At 36.9% G+C, this 11,007-nt stretch overlaps 1 protein-coding gene and 1 long non-coding RNA gene across 5 annotated transcripts in view; one reads left to right on the forward strand and one right to left on the reverse strand.

The window, feature by feature from the left end:
• The window catches only part of ptgir (prostaglandin I2 receptor), a 50,966-nt gene extending 45,623 nt beyond the window's left edge, over window positions 1-5,343 (reverse strand). For 2 of the 3 annotated variants that reach the window (XM_073862675.1, XM_073862674.1), the window contains exon 1: window positions 5,204-5,342. The gene's annotated coding sequence lies outside the window, so the exon portion shown is untranslated. Of the gene's footprint in view, window positions 1-5,203 lie in introns of all 3 variants that reach the window. The other variant, XM_055195992.2, reaches the window with a different exon arrangement.
• LOC129437703 (uncharacterized) lies at window positions 5,192-8,070 on the forward strand. Of its 2 annotated transcripts, none has more exons than XR_008642328.2 (4): window positions 5,192-5,329; window positions 5,424-5,556; window positions 7,271-7,478; window positions 7,592-8,070. It is a non-coding gene; the product is annotated as an uncharacterized lncRNA (long non-coding RNA). The 2 variants fall into 2 exon arrangements; XR_008642327.2 differs by having other exon boundaries at window positions 5,201-5,336.
• Window positions 8,071-11,007: the final 2,937 nt, after the last annotated feature.

An 11,007-nucleotide genomic window follows, 5' to 3' on the forward strand; every position in this document is an offset into this window, starting at 1 on the left:
AAGGAAAATGACAATGCTATATTATCTGGGAGGCAAAAGTGTTGAGCTCACACCAGCCCATGATTAAGGTGGCAGTTTATTTTATGGCTCAAATGCAATTTGCCTTTTTTATTGTTAACAATATACAAACCAGAATACTGCAACTGCACCTACCCTCCATTCCTCCCTCACCCAGCCAACCTAACCCCTCTGTCCTTAAAATAGTATATAATAGGTAGAAAAACTAGCCAAAGCCACAGGAATCATAATATGTAAATTTTAGTCTCACATTAAAGGTGCAGTGTGTAATTTTTAGAAGGATCTCTTTACAGAAATGAAAAATAATATACAAAACTATATTATATGGGGTGTATAAAGACCTTTCATAATGAACCGTTATGTGTTTATTACCTTAGAACGAGACCTTTTTATCTACATACACAGAAGGTCGCCTTACACGGAAGTCACCATTTTGAGCCGCCATCTTTCTACAGAAGCCCTTAACGGACAATTTTTTGTTGTCTCCAACGATGACATGTTTGTCCGGTGGCAGCTACCGTAGCTTCTCTATGTGTTTCAAAAGCGAGGTGTGAGCAGTGGACTGAGCCGTTGGTTGCAATTTGCAACTTCACCACTAGATGCCACAAAAATTTACACACTGCACCTTTAACTCTTTCGCCACCATTGACGAGATATCTTGTCAATTAAGAGAAAACGCTTCCCTGCCAATGACGAGAATTTCCGGCTTTCCGCAATACCGCTATTAACCACCAGGTGACGCACTTCCGCAACTTATACAACCCAGAAGTAACGCCTCACGCGAAAGAGAAAGAACTCCGTGTATGTTTTAAAGATCGCTCTGAATCTAATCTCTATCAAAAGTCTTTCGCAAAAATGGAATTATCTCAGCTTTTTGCTCAAAATTGGGTGATTTTGAAGAAACCTACCCATGTTTGAGAGGTGATTACAAGAGAACTACTAATGAAGGTAGGATGAAACGTTTTTTTTTGTATGAAAGCAGAGGGTCTGTTCTTTCATCTGATATATTGTTTGTTTATATATTTAAAGAAGAACATTTTCTGGAAGGCATTAAACTTTTGTGAAAATCATGAAAAATGCTGGCACTGACTGGCAACTTTAAAAAAAAAACGCTGGCGGGGACAGAGTTAAATTTAACTCAAGGGGAATTGCATTGTCAAAGTTTGCCTTGTCTGCTGAGATTGTAACAACGTTCAAGAAACAGCTGAAGACCACCTGCACTTAACAAAAGTATAGTATTCCTATTAATAAAAAACCTAATGTGTATTAAATACAGAAACACGGCTACACTGTTATAAATGCAGCATTTTTATCAAATTAACATACATTTTTATGTTACTTTTAAGTTCTTTTAACGTCATGCTGTATTCTTTTTATAGTAAAACAACATCTGCAAATTCCCCTACAATTATGTGTTCAGATCCACAATGAAAGAAATACTCCAGGTGCAGTTTAACATTGAATAAAATATGCATTGCTCAGTCCTGTTTTTAATTTTAGCCCTTCAACAATTCTGTGTTTATGTAGTTTGCTCCCCCCTACACCCTTGCAACCATAACAATGACATTACACATGAATTTATTATTTAGAACAAGTGGTGCTGTTATTCATGCAAAATGCTGAGAGTCCACATCCACTGTAAAACACGGCTTCTTGGGGCTTATACCTGATAATGTTTTTTTTTTAAAAACACACATGTAATATTGTTTCTAAAAGTATGTAGTTCTTCATGAACAATTGAATAAAGTAGTTGCCAGGCAGCACAGATGCAGTTGCATAGTAATCGCAAGGTCCAGTTGCGCAAAGTCACAGCTGTATGCTAATTTATCACGGCTCTATCATTCCTATTCAAGGACCAGAACTAGCCTGTCCATTTTGTTTTTATAAATGAGACATCCACATGAAACATGATTTGAGTTTTATTACCGGTAACTTGTAAAACAAAATTGGAACCTCAAGATTAAATATACAATTTTTTTGTAAACGTGATTTTGTATTGACTATTTCATTAATATATTAGTTACAACATAACAAGTCAGTCTTTGAATTATTTGAAATGTTCTAACACTCGCGTGTTGCCAAAGATAACAATAAAATTGATAAATGGTTTCATCAGACGCACATAGGTTGTCACGGTTACGCACCTGGCCCGAAGTTAAAGAGCAACTATCATCAGATTAACGATTTTACATTTGCTTTGGTGTGTAAGTGTGTATTAGTACATGTTAACGATATGCAAAAGGTACAAACCCCAAAGTAAACGATGACGTCGTTTCCAATGTAAATATCTTTTCTTAGACTACGACAAACACACAGATTGTTGGCAACAGTTTACTTCCTGGGTGGTTGACGTGAACAAGAACGACATTATCATAATTCATCCCATTTTTGACTCGGCCTGTAAGTTAAAGAGCCACACAGATCCAAAATCGAAAATGACATGTATTTCAGTGTCAAGTAGCTGTCTATCAATGTAAACAATGTGCAAAGCAGTTAAACCAAAAAGTGCATGCTTAATAAAATTATTGGCTTCTAAAGTAGGGAGTCGACTCTGAATCGCTGAAACGAGTGGTCATATGGATTGAATCGTCTGCCTGTCTTTATTCACGTAATTCCAACACTTTGCATAATAATCTCCTTGCCTGGGAGAAACGAAAACTCTGACCTGCCCACATACACTTCAGCTATTTAGTGTGTAAACATCATATCACGCTGTGTTTTCAGTTTGGGTTGTTTTCACTACTAAAGGATGAAGATATATGAAGAATCTGTGGTTAAAATTACTTTTCCATGGAGGGATTTACTAGACATTTGGCAATGAAAGATGGTTCAGTACCCACTTTATTTGGAACAACATGCGTCTCTTAAAGGCAGAGTCCACGATGTTTGAAAAATGCTTTGGAAAAGGAGACGGGCCGACTACCAAAACCAACTTATAGCCAATCAGCAGTAAGGAGCGTGTCTACTAACAGACATCCTTGCCGGGTTGCGTATGTGTGGGGCGGGTCTATCAACAGAAGGTCCAGATTCTATTGGGGTAGGGGCGTGTTTGTTTAGGTGATTTCAAATATCAACATTGGCTTTTAAACATCGTGGATTCCGCCTTTAACCACAACCTGTAAGTATGATTATAGCTACATACATACTTGCTTAAATGAGTGTAAAAATTTTAATGTCTGTCGTTGTTGACTTGGACTAATGATGAATGATGTGTATTGATGTTGGTGTTTAAACTCTTAATATACTGTCAGAGAGTCACGTTAGCAAGCGGCTAACGCATACACTTGTGTTTACATTTTTGCTACAGCCCGGTTAGCTTACATACTTGCTTAAATGAGTGTAAAATGTTAGTTTCTGTCGTCGTTTTTATTGCTTGGAGTAATGATGAATGATGTGTATTGATGTTGGTGTTTAAACTCTTAATATACTGTCAGAGTGAACTTACGGTTTTGCTATGGCCCGGTTAGTTAACAAATCCTTAAATGTTTTTGTCGTCATTTTTATTGCTTGAATTAATGATGAATGATATGTATTGATGTCGATAATGTCTTCTCAGTAAATTATGTTAGCACTAGGTCAATACATGTTGCACTACAATATTGTTGGTCTGTGCCACTGATCTGTGGTCTGTGCGGAGACTCTATCAGTTGACCAATCAGAGCAGAGTAGGCTACTGAAAGGTGGGGTTTAGGCAGACTGAGTCCTTGAACGGCTTCACACGAATCGTTTGGGGATCTCTGAGAAATGGGGTAAATTTATATTTTGAGAAAATTACAGTGTTTTTTGAGCTTGCATGCATTTAAACCTGTTGTCCGGGAACAGTGATAGGATGCTTAAATTTAGCATCTTACTGGCTCTTTGACTCCTGTCAGCATTGCGAACGAATCTTTGAAACATGGTAAGGAGCTTCACATTTCTGGCTGACGTCAAATGTATTCAGGACAATCACAATGTACTGATTAGTTGGCCAATCATGGACACAAAGCTTGTCAGATTGATGAGTTTTGTACAAAATCAATGCATTTGAGGAAGGCAGGATATCTAGAGCTATAAAAATGTACGGTATGTGGAAATTAATTAAGCCACAGAAAAATAAGGCTACTTACCAACAAAACTACAATGTATCATTTAATATATTTATAATATATATAATATATATAACAACAGTGCTGTTGTTGTCCTGTCAGTATCAAGTACTACAAAGTTGTGTAAAATGTGACAATTTTACAATAAAATGTGAATTCTTATTTTAGGGGTGCATGATTTTTGAAAAACACTTTGGAAAAGGGAGTCAGGCCGAGTACAAATCAGCCAATCAGCAGTAAGGGCGTGTCTACTAACCGACATCGTTGCCTGGGTTGCATATGTGTGGGGCGGGTTTGTTTAGGTGATTTCAAATTTCAACATTGGCTTTCAGAAATCATGCACCCCGCCTTTAATCAGCAATCCAACTTGCAAAAAGCAGCACATTTCATACATTAAAACAAATGCTTATTTTAGTGATCAAAGCCATTTTCCAGAAATGTGGTATAAATTGGAGTATCTGTAAATGATAAACAAAGCCTCAAGGCTTTTAATCATATATTTATGTAGAAAGTCAGATTCATTTGATGGCTTTGATTTGCAGAGTAATTCTGGATTGATGTTCAATCTGAAATAAATATGCTAGACTATTTGTTCAAAACTGATCTCTTTCTATTATATTCACCACACATGTAAGAATTGTGTCCCCAGCGACTAAAATGCTTCCGGCAAAAAGCTGAGAAACAAGAATCACATACACATTTGGCAGACACATTGAGGCAGTGCTGTACATTCAAGCTTTAGATTTTACCTGAGATCAAAACAAATAAAACAAATCTCATTGGGATGTAGATTGACTTAAAAGTAGTCATAATATCGAATCAACCATCTGAATGAGATATAGTGGATGGTTTAACCCTCCGGGTGCCGTCTGAAAGGTTTTCATTATGATTCAGAAAGTTTACATCTTTCTAATTTCCTCTAAGTCATTTGAATTTATTGAGTTTGCTAGATATATTAGAGTTGAATTGCTTCCCAACACAACAACATTTGATTTATTTGTACGCAATATTAAGTTAGTGTGGAGGATCTCTCTAGACTGTAAATTGTGTGTATGCGTGTATATTATAACAGGTAACGTTAGGTGTTTTAAATCGCTTACTTGTTGATGAGCAGCCCATAAAGCAGGCGAATTACCAAAGCTCCATCTCATAGGGCGAAATCCAATCGGAAGTGAACATCCCGACCCTTCCACAAAGGGCAGCCCTTAAATTGGGAACTCTGGAAGGTGACGGGTAATTGTACCTCATAACGTGGCTGTTTGTAAGAAACTTGGCGATAGGAGTAAAGAAAACGATGTAATTTTGTGTTTATCCCGACAGACCGTTGTGTGGCGTCCCCTTCTCGAAGTGCACTTCAAGGGCGCAAAAACGCCGATTGGAGTTCGCCCATAAACTTGCCGCGAGCCTGAGTGACTCCTGTAAAAGTGTCGTCGGTTGGCCGGATATCGCTGAGGTAGGATTGCATTATATATATAACCTTCTTATTTCTTAGGTTTAATAGCGGATGTTATTTGTTTAGCAAAATTGATTGATAGATTGATTTAATCTTTCAAATGTAAATTGTCTGGTACTGATAAAGTGGTCGACTTGAATCAAGTATATTTACACAAAAGGGCAGTTATGACATCCATTAAACGTGAACATGTGGAGAGGGGCGCGCATGCGCGAGGACAAAAATCCTTCATTTCTCGTTATCTTTGATTACGTGTAAAGTTATAATGCCTTCGGGCCTTATTCATACCATAGACTATAAAAGATTCATATTGGTTGACAAAAGACACTTTCTATGCATACTGAATTGTTAACATTTTCAACACGGTTGAATTTACTGCCATCTTTGGTCAAACAAAGGAAGTTACAAAACTTGTTACCTAATTTGAACACATAAAAAACATTTTTTAAAAGACCCACAAGAAAAAAAATTATGTATTTTAATTTTTATAATCTGTTAAAATTACAATAAAATACTGTAGTGTTTTTTAAAATTAATTAGTAAATATTAAAGTAGGGGAGAGAGGGGCACAACCTTACGCTTTTTGGCTTTGGCTCTACCATTCAAAAAATATTTAAGTTAGATAAATCATTTTTTACACAATCAACAAGCACATCTCTGCTACAAATGAACACTTAAAGTTGTTTGTGGGACCTGCTGTTATCGTACAATTGCACTGAAAGTGACAGGAGTGCAAACGTTACAACTTACCCCATAGGTGGGGTTAAATGTAACAAATAGAGGGTTTGCTGTAACACTTGCTAGAAAATTTTGTTAAAAGACAAATAATTCAATAAAATTCTGTCTATATACTAAAGGTGGATATTGTTTATATATCTGCCTATAATAGATTGATATCCAGACATTCATCCATCCATGATCCTTCATCTAACCATCTTTGTATTCTGCATCAATGCATAGATTGAACAATTAAGACAAAAAAAAAGATAATTGTCAGTTATTAAATATTTCCCCTGATATTGTATTAACAGTAATCATTTTGTTGAATAGTATTTACATACTGTGTGACAACTAACCCCGCTGTGTAAAAATGTTTTCAATCCAGGCTATCAGTTACTAGTTGCTGACATGTTTCAAAATGGTGTTATGTTTTATGTAACAAGACAGTGATTAAAATAATATAAGGTTGGATTTGGTGACTTACTTAGAAATTTACTTTCATGACTCCAAAACACCCTTTGTTCAATATCTTAACCAAAACACATCAAAACCTTTCACAAATTCACAGGAGATCATCTTCTGACATTAAGAGAAAAAAGACCAAAAGCACAGATTGCTCAGCCCTGTATACATACTGTATGTAAAGTAGCTGCGTTACAATTAATCCTACATAGGTTTGTACCCGCTCACCCCTATACTACAGTATTTAGTACAACTAACAATTTACACAATCACAAGATAATCACAAGATACTATACATATCTAACAATTATTGTGGTATTCTGCAGTTTACTGCTGTTTACTATAGTAAATACTAAAAAAACAATACTTTTTCATATCTGTATTAATACTTTTTGGTTAAAATAATTACCATATGACAAGGCTCATGTGACCTTGAAGATTAAATATTACATAAAAATTGCTAATATATGAGAGTAAGTAGGGTACCTGATGATTTTTTGTGATGATGATTTAATTGTATTTAAACAATCAGGGTGACTTCAACCAAGATCCAAAGGAGCAAATGCATTCGAACCAGTGCCATAAGTTAAGGTGGAGACAGAAGTTTACCAAAAAGAAAAAAACTCATTGGATAAATGAGAAGAACTTCAAATCACAGCACTTTAGAGAGAAGGAGGACTGGGATAAGGAGATTGAGGAGTGTTTACTTACCACAAAAGAACAGAGCCAACCCCCTTATGGTAATTTCATACATGATTAATTGGATACATTTGGGGGGGGGGGGGGCAGTTTATAGCTTAAAGCTGTTTTGAGTTATTGTCTACTATTTCTAACCATAGCCATGTTTCAACAGATCCTGGAGATGAACTGAATACAACAGAGATGGTTCAGTGTGACGTCCAAAATAGCACAAGCTTCAGCCAGGACCACTACACGCCAGTAGTTCACCACAAACGGCCTGTCAAATGGGTCCGCTGTATTTACACCGTAGTGGCTGACCAGTTTGCTAATGCTGAGGATTAAGGCAGCCCACTGTACCATGTTTTATGTTTTTTACTAAAAAATATTTCATTTTATGTATTAGTTAATTCATTAATAGATGTTATTTTATAATCTTCTCAGTTCATGGAAATGATCTTTTAAGTATTTGTTGAGTTTTTAGTGTGCTTTCATTATAGGAAATTAAATGGATATGTTAAGTGTTTCATTGTTTAGTACCATCAACTCTTGCCTGATGCAAATTTATGTTTCAGTGTTAATCTAAGCACAGTTTTGAATTGGGTTACAGTGTATCTTTAAAAGAAACTGTATTAAACAGAGAGAGAAACTGTTCTTCGCGTGTGCATGTAATTATAATAATTAATCAGTATGTACATAAATATATCAATAGGAAATACAATCAATGACATCCATAACAGTAGTAAAATAATATTAATAGCTTCATCAGGATTAGAGGGGGGAGTTTAAGAAAAAAGGACAGAGTAATAGTAATAATATTAGTTTCATCAGAACTGGGTGAGAGTTGGAGAATAAGGGACAGAGTAGATAGTGGTTGTGATAATAAATAATAATAATTTTCTTTGAATGCTGCCTCTGATCCCACTGCGGCCACATTGTACGCCCGTCCTCAACCTATGTCACGTCATAGCTGGGTATTAGGGACAGATGGTGCACAGCGCTCAGGAGCCACCAACACCCTCCCTGGAAACGTTTTGCCCCAGGCCACCACCTACACGCCACGCTTACTATGTTTCACATTTTTTTATATTTTTAATGCATGGGTGTGTATTTATGTGTCATAACTAGTGTGCATGGTGGGGAATGCAGCCCTGGAAAAAGGTCTGGCCAACACACACTTCTCACTTACCCGAAGTTATATTTTACTGTTTGTGTGTGTTTATGTCTGCAAAAATACCAACTTATGTTTGGTGCATTAATAAAAACGTGCAGTGAAGAACTATCTCAGGGCAAGGGTCAGGTCAACAGTCATGCCACACTAACCCTGCATTTTATACTGTTATGTCTATGTATGTTAACTAAGATGTGATGCATTAAGAGAAATGAGGCGAGTAAAACAAAGAAGCCCAAGGAGAAATTACGAGTAGATGGCAAGGAGGCAGACACTGAGCCTAATGACACACCCACCCACAACCATCCCTCATGGTGCCGGACAGGCAAATAGGGGACCAGGGAACGGAGAAAAAAAGAAATAGGTAATAGTTAAGGAAATATAATGATACCATATATGTTTATAATAACTTTTAGTTAACAATGTCAAGAGTAATAATAATCTTTACTATGTCCACTCCCCCTAAATCAGATATCCAACTTGATGCTTTCCTTGTGGATGGTCTCAGACAAAGAAAAACACTGATCTATGGCAGTTGAAAGGTGTCGAGAGGTAACCAGGATTCTTGTGATCATGAACAGAAGTGGACAGGCTTTCCATTGAAATATAATTTATTAGCAAGTTTTTTTCAGAGCGAGATATGTATGGTGTTTTTTGATTTACAGATCATGAGGATAGTTTGGATTAAAAAAAATCTTAAAAGGCACCTTTTATGCAAATAGTTTACAAGGTGTTAGGACATAAATGTGTGTTGGCAGTGTGTGAACACAACCCAGGGCCGGCGTCAAGGGGGGGCATTCGCGGGCCGTGCCCCCCCAAACAGGTTGTTGTGCCCCTACACAGTTTTTTATTAATTTAATATATATCAAGAATAATTAAACATTGAATGTTTCATGACTTTTAATGTAATCAAATGAGGAAAATATAGTTGATGTATGTTTTCTTTAATTAAAATAGACCAGTTCTCTGATTGGTTGTATTGCGGAGCCTCATGCGTCTTTACGTCTTTAGCATATTTGTGACTTGATACTAGCAATGTGTTTTTTCGCGGCATTTTATGGATCGTGTAAAATATGAATATTAAAACATTTAGAACGAACCAGCACCGCCTGCTCCATCTGACTTCATGCAAACACCGATTGGATTAGAGGTCGAGGTGGAATTTACAAATCTACAGGAAACTGTATTAAGGAAGTTTAAAGTTCGTACACGCCGGCTTCAGCTATTTTAAAGGTATGTTAGCTTTGTTTTAATTTGCGTAAGCTTATATGTGAAGTGTGGCTATAGACCGTTAACAGCAATACGACGTGATTATGGTAAAGCGGCTTTTAGGACGCGGTGTGCGCTGCGCTATAAAACACATTCATTTCAATGGCTTGCGCCACGCGAGGGCTATTGTTGTTGCATCGAGCTTGCGCTCACGCCGCGGTCAAAGTTCAAAATAGTTTAACTTTTGCGCATAGTTTGTGATCTTCTGCACTTTAAACGGGAAATGAGCTGACAGTCTGTACCAGTTGTATGAGTGTGTGCTTGCACTGTATTTGTTGTTTTAATGTCTTGTTTTTGCAAGTTATTGTTGCTAATTGCGTGCCCCCCGTTGGAAGCCACGTGCCCCCTGTTAGTTATGGTCTGGCGCTGGCTCTGACACAACCACCCTACAATGAAAAAATACACATGCTTGTCCTTTTTAATCCCCATTAAACCAGAGCCGTCTCATTAGACATGCTGTTTTGATTCTCTTGTTAATGTGATGTCACGCTTATAAAGCCCCACCCACGGCCATTGACTGACAGTCCTGCATTCCCATAGTTTTCACCCTTAGTAAGTTGTATCTTGTCTGCCATATATATTATTGTCTCTAACTGTATTCACATGAATCAGATGTATTTTAACTGAAAGTACCCAGTGAAAGGAAGTGTAGCTCTGTACCTCATTTGCATTTAAAGTTACACACACGAAAAACAGTGCATTTTTGCTCCCACCCAAATAGGGGCATTTTAGACATGCTATAACAAATGATCTGTGGGGTATTTTGAGCTAAAACTTCACTTGCACACCTTATTTCAAATCTTACAAATTGACATAATAGGTGCCCTTTAAAGTGGAACTGAAAATGAGTAGCCTAATACTTTGCTATATATTGTAGTTTCTCTAGGTGGCAGTTCGGTTCAGTCTACAGGTACTGTAACCTGGTGCGAAACATACACCACCTGAAAGTTGTTCAATATGATTCAGATGTTTTCATTTTTCTGTTGTATTTTATTTCGTCTTGTGCTCAGTCATGCGAATTCGAGTTGTGTTTGTAATCGTCTACAGATGAGATACGCTAGAGTTCATCTTCACAGAAGAATTGCTTCCCATCACCACCACCACAACATTTGATTTATTGTTAATGGGATTCACATTGGTCAACCTGTCCT

This window comes from Misgurnus anguillicaudatus, chromosome 24 (assembly GCF_027580225.2).
Source record: "Misgurnus anguillicaudatus chromosome 24, ASM2758022v2, whole genome shotgun sequence".
NCBI classification, from domain to species: domain Eukaryota; kingdom Metazoa; phylum Chordata; class Actinopteri; order Cypriniformes; family Cobitidae; genus Misgurnus; species Misgurnus anguillicaudatus.